General features: G+C 42.1%; 1 pseudogene; it reads right to left on the bottom strand.

Moving 5' to 3' along the window:
* Window positions 1-521: 521 nt before the first annotated feature.
* On the bottom strand, window positions 522-1,922 carry LOC139839278 (uncharacterized; annotated as a pseudogene).
* Between the last annotated feature and the right edge of the window lie 4,271 nt (window positions 1,923-6,193).

Raw genomic sequence — 6,193 nt, forward strand, 5'->3', positions numbered from 1 at the left:
GAGCATGTGTTAACTTATATTTCAGTATCATGAAGGCTTCTTGTTGTGCATCGCCCCACACAAAGGGCACATCCTTCTTTGTAAGCTCATTCAGCGGCGCAACAATGGATCCAAAATCTTTCACAAAGCGCATATAGAAACCAGCAATGCCAAGAAAACTCCTCACTTGCGTGACCGTCTTTGGCTGCGGCCAACTCTCAATTGCCTCAATCTTGGCTGGATCAACTTCAATACCCCACGTTGTAACAACATAGCAAAGAAACGTAACTCGATTGGTGCGAAAGGTGCACTTCTCAAGATTACCATACAAAGGTGTATCACGTAAAGCATTGAAAACAACACGTAAATGATCCAAATGATCCTCCAAATATTTGATATAAATCAGAATATCATCAAAGTATACCACCAAAAATCATCCAATAAAAGCACGTAAAACTTTGTTCATCAGTCTCATGAAAGTACTAGGAGCATTAGTTAATCCAAAAGGCATTACTAACCACTCATATAAACCGAACTTAGATTTAAACGATGTTTTCCATTCGTTTCCAAATTGCATACGAATCTGGTGGTAACCACTACACAAATCAACTTTAGAGAACATAATAGAACCACTCAACTCATCAAGCATATCATATAAACGAGGAATAGGATGACGGTATCGAATGGTAATATTATTAATAGCTCTACAATCAGTACACATGCGCGAAGAACCATCTTTCTTAGGTACCAAAATAATAGGAACAACACATGAACTAAGAGACTCACGAATGTAACCTTTATCTTGGAGAACCTGAATTTGTCGCTGAATCTCTTTGGTCTCTTCAGGATTGGTACAATATGGCGCATGGTTGGGTAGCGAAGCTCCTGGAATCAAGTCAATCTGGTGTTCTATCCCACGAATAGGTGGTAGTCCAGGTAGAACATCTTGTGGGAACACATCAATGAATTCCTGCAAAAGGTTAGCAACCGCAGGTGGCAAAGAAGGAGGCATATCCTCAAATGAAAATAGAACTTCTTTGCAAATAATAGCATAGCATGGAGTAGTGTTCACATCAAGTTCAGCAATATCAGATTTGCTAGGAAGCAAACAAGGATTTTTCAAACGAATTTCAGTAGCATGGTTCGAATCAGATTTATTATTAGTCTTATGTGGCACAAAATCTGCAGCAACAATCTGATTTTCACTATTATGTTTGTCCTCATTTTTACTCTACTAGCTCTAGCAAGATCATCTTTTAGAATTTGTTCAGGAGTCATAGGTTTGACACCAATTTTCTTTCCATCATGCATAAGAGAATATTGATTAGTTTTACCATTATGAATAGATTCTCTATCAAATTGGAAAGGTCTACCAAGTAACAAAGAACAACATTGCATAGGTATAACATCACAATCCACAAAATCAGAATTGTACCAATTGTGAAATGCACATGTGTAGTTCTTGTTACCTTGAGCTTCCGAGAGCTCTCAAACCATTGAATGTAATATGGATGTGTGCGCTGTCTTGTAGGTAGAGAAAGCTTCTTCACCATGTCAACACTAGCAAGATTATTACAGCTCCCCCCATCAATGATGATCCGTATAGCTTGCTCTTTTACAATGCCTCTTGTTTGAAACATATTGTGGCATTGATCATGCTCAGATTTGCTCAATTGCACACTCGACACACGTTGTGAAACTAAGCTCTTGTACTGATCAGCAGTGTCAGCTTCCGTTACCTCTATCTCTCTCTCATGATCAGAATTGGCTCCATCACGTGTAGCAATAAGGGCCAATGTATCCTCATCAAAGTCACTTGCAGAATCATATTCATCATCTTCACGCACGAACATCACACGTTTGGTTCTGCATTCTCTTTCTATGTGACCAAATCCCAAGCATTTGTGACATTGAATGCCACGCGTCTTCCCCATGGAGGCCATGGAAGATGAACTCCGAGGAGGACCAACTGATGGTGGTGGAGTAGCAGCCGGTGGTGCTCGTGATGCAGGCGCGGTGTACTTGGAGGTAGTAGGTGCTGGTGCAGCCCCACGAGATGGTGGCATTGATTGTCGCGGAGACCACGACGATGTATGACCTGCAGAAATATTAGCTCTTCTCCATGGTGCTTGACGATCATGCACTTCACGTTCAGCTTTGCAAGCAAGATGAAACAAGCGAGTAATAGTGTTGTACTCCTTATAATCTAAAATATGTTGAATCTCTTTATTCAAACCACCAAAGAAACGTGCAAGCATAGCTTCATTATTCTCTACAATACCACAGTGAATCATGCCAGTTTGCAATTCTTGATAATAGTCTTCTACATAATTTTTTCCTTGTTCTAAACGAGATAATTTTTTAAGCAAATCACGCTGATAATGTGGAGGAACAAATTTGGATGCATGGCAAGTTTTAAACCAACCCAAGTAGTAGGAATAGTAGCATGATGTACTCTACAATGTTCAGACCACCAAATAGATGCAAAATATGTAAACTCACAAGTAGTAGCACTAACACGCAAATGATCAGGATATCGTAAACATGCAAAGCGTTGCTCTACTTCTAATTCCCAAGTAAGGTATGCATCATGATTATATCTACCCTCAAACGGTGGAATATTCAGTTTAAGTTTAGCAACATGATCATCATCACGTACCAGTCGTGGAGGTGGGCGAGCGTTGCGGTTGTATTGTCGTGGACGACCAGGTGCAGGTTGTTCGACCTCCTCGCCGTCCAGCATGTTCTCATCTACCAGCTAGTCCTCCCCTCCAAAATCATCATCTCCTTCATCAGAAGGTGCGTCATGTGCAGCAACAGTAGTAGTAGCCGCAGGCACCTCCGCACGAGGAACGCAACGTGCATGTCATCGCGCATTGTCGCGAGGCGTCGGTAATCGAGCCAAGACCTCATGGAACTTGGCGTAAAGCTTGGAGTTGAAAGCTTCCTCTAGGCCATCCATCTTCTCCAGCGCGTCGGTGAGTTTAGCATCAACGTCACCAAGGCGCGCATCTATGTCGTGTGCATGCCCACCCAAAAGGTGGGTGAAGTGAGCATGCAAATATGCGTTCGTCATCTTAGAAGGGTCAATAGCGTATGTCGTAGTTCCTGTCATGATTAGTACTCAAAAAGAACAAATGTATATGCCTACAAACTACGGAATATGGTGGTTCACGCGCAATTTGTCAAGCAAAATACAAAGCTCTTACAAGTTCTTACCAAAAAGGAGGAAGGTGATATGGCAACCAGCAAGGATCAGCGTCTCCAAAGATTGCCAAAGCGATTACCAGGTGTCGACACAGAGCAAGTGGAGACAATATGTAGAGCTATAGGAAGGCTAATATGGTAGCAAAATCGCAATTGTCAAAACAACAATGCAATATTGAAAGTATGCTCAACAACGGTACTGTGCTAGTCCTAGGCTAGACCGTACTAGAGACGCGAGCCTAGAACACTAATGAGGTCACGACGTGGCACACAAGCAACTAGCAGCGACGACGTGGTGATCATGTGGCGAACTGAGATGCGAAATATCACTATGATGGCGAGCGTCTCAAACTGATTCCCGAGGTCTAAAAACAGTATAGCCTCAGACAAAAAAATTGTCAAAATTTCTGAAAGTGCTCTCGAAACCGCGCAGGTGCCAAAAAATGTCGCTATAACGGCCAGTGGTGAAAAGTGATCTCCACGGTCGAAAACTAGTGTAGCCAGAATTTGTTTTTGCTCTCCTTCACAATTCTTTACCGACGGCCGAAACTTATCTCACGAAATTTTTTTCTACAGCACGGATGAAATTAGAAGGCAACCGCTAATAAGGAAAAACAAGAAAACCTAATTCTACTTGGACTCTGTCGGGACAGAGAAATAACACGAATCTGTGTCACGGTAGGAAACAGGGTGTATGGCAGATGTATATGACAGTGGCGGAAACGAACTGGTGGGTGTATATGGCAGTGGTGGAAGGATATATGGTGAGTGTATATGGCAGTGGCGGAAGTATATATGGTGGGTGTATATAGCAGTGGCGGAAGTATATGGTGGTGATGATCTACAAGCGATGCGAGTATGCGGCGGCGGCGTAACTACTATGAACAGAACTCGAAACTCTAAAGGAACTACACGCTAAGACCAGCAACTCTGCACGAAGATGCAGACACAAATTCAACTATGCGAAACTGAAAGGACAATGCAAGGCGTGGCAGGGGCTATGGGATGGATGATCTAAACCTAATATATGTTTGGCTTTTTTCGTGGGTTTATGGGTATGAAGGCAGATGTAATCTACACTAGGAAAACTGTAAAATCTCACCGAGCAACCTGAAATCTAATACCACTTGATAGGGCAAATATGGCCGATCTTTCGATGGGATGATGATAACGTCGATTTATTGGTGGAGTTCCTGCTTGACGATCCGACTAAACGTGAAAAGCTTGTCCACCATCGCAATCACTAGGACAATCTCCGAGAGTTACTGAGCTTGCGGATGCACGATCAGCCTAACCAAAAGGTCTTAATTCCTACCTGAAATAGATAATAAGTAAGAACTAATAATGCAATCAGAATTATTGTGGATATAGATGAAACCTTATTGAAAAGGTGGGATTCCGAATAATCGGTCTTTTTCTGGGCGTTGGCCTCAAAAGAAGTACACAAAGAGTTGCAACAATGACTAACTTTTATTATAATCAAAATACGAGTCTAAACGTGACGGCTATGGGGGTATTTAAAGGAGGAAAAGATGGGGTTTCGACCAGCCATGCATATGGTAGCCGAATCAAACACTAGAAGGCCTTTTCCCCTTCAATACAGACTCCAAACGGGGGCTGACTTAATTCCTGCAAAAATTACATGGGCCTAGCACAAACTTAAAAGTGACCCAGCACCATGTAATTATATATACGAAATTATGAAGTGGAAAGCTCTATATTTAGTCCATGTCTTCATCTCTTATTATGGTGGCTTCAAAGTTCTGAAATCTCCACTTGCAGCATCCTCTTCAATCTTCATATGTTTGTTGCCATCTCCTCCATGTGTGATCATGCTCCAATGCTTTTCTTTCTCATCCATGCTAGGTCCATCATTCCTAAGAGTAACAAACACATCTGATTTAGGCAGCATCGTATTCTTATGTATGTGAGAAATAGTTCCAAGAAATGAAAGTACCTGATAGTTAAGTTGTTTGACACGAGCTCGAGTGATTGGTCCTTGTATTTGTGTGGTTGTAGGTACAACAATTGTATCGATAGATGGTATGTCCTCATCAATTGAGGCAAAACCAGTAACAACGGCAGATGCAACGGCAGCGGTAAATTTTATCAAGGGCATAGTTTTTCGGTTCGGCGTCCCAAACAGCATAGTTATGGACAATGGCAGCAATTTCACCTCCCGAGAGTTCAAGGATTATTGTGAAGGGTTGGGCATCAAGTTACAGTTTGCCTCTATGGCACATTTGCAAACCAATGGCCAAGTTGAAAAAGCAAACAACCTTATCTGCAATGGCATCAAGAAGCGTTTACTGGCGCCACTCGAAAAAGCAAGGCACGCTTGGGTCGACGAGTTACCCTCCGTGTTATGGAGCTTGCGAACAACACCAAACACAGCAACTCATGAGACTCCTTTCTTTCTGGTTCATGGTGTCGAAGTTGTACTTCCGATAGAAATAGCACATGATTCTCCTCGAGTTGTGAAATATGAAGAAGAAACATCGCAAAGATCGAGCACTCGAAGAAGACGTTGACGCACTCGATGAAGCAAGAGACATCATGTCTTCTAGTGCAAATGCATATCAGCATAACCTCAAGAATTATCATAGCCGTCGGCTGCGACCCAGATCTTTTAAAGTCGGAGATTTAGTTCTTCGACTCAAGCAAGATGGCCATGAAAAGATAGAATCTCCATGTTTGGGGCCATACATTGTCACAGAAGTTATCCCAGGAGGAGCATATTGATTAAAGGATAAGAATACAGGCAAAGAAGAAGGGAATATGTGGAACGTTGCACAGCTGCGGTGTTTCTAGCTACGCGTAAAAGGAGGCCGTCAAGATTATACAAATACCATGTAAACATACAATGTACCTGAACATCTCGCAAGTTTTCAAAAGCACTCTTTTCCTTTTAGGGTACTAAGTGGGACTGAAAGGTTTTTAATGAGGCGGGCTTGCTTTGCTGAAATATAGCATGGTTTGAATAAAAATAGTGATTGAATTTTTTTGT

This window comes from Lolium perenne, chromosome 4 (assembly GCF_019359855.2).
Source record: "Lolium perenne isolate Kyuss_39 chromosome 4, Kyuss_2.0, whole genome shotgun sequence".
In the NCBI taxonomy this organism is placed as follows: Eukaryota; Viridiplantae; Streptophyta; class Magnoliopsida; order Poales; family Poaceae; genus Lolium; species Lolium perenne.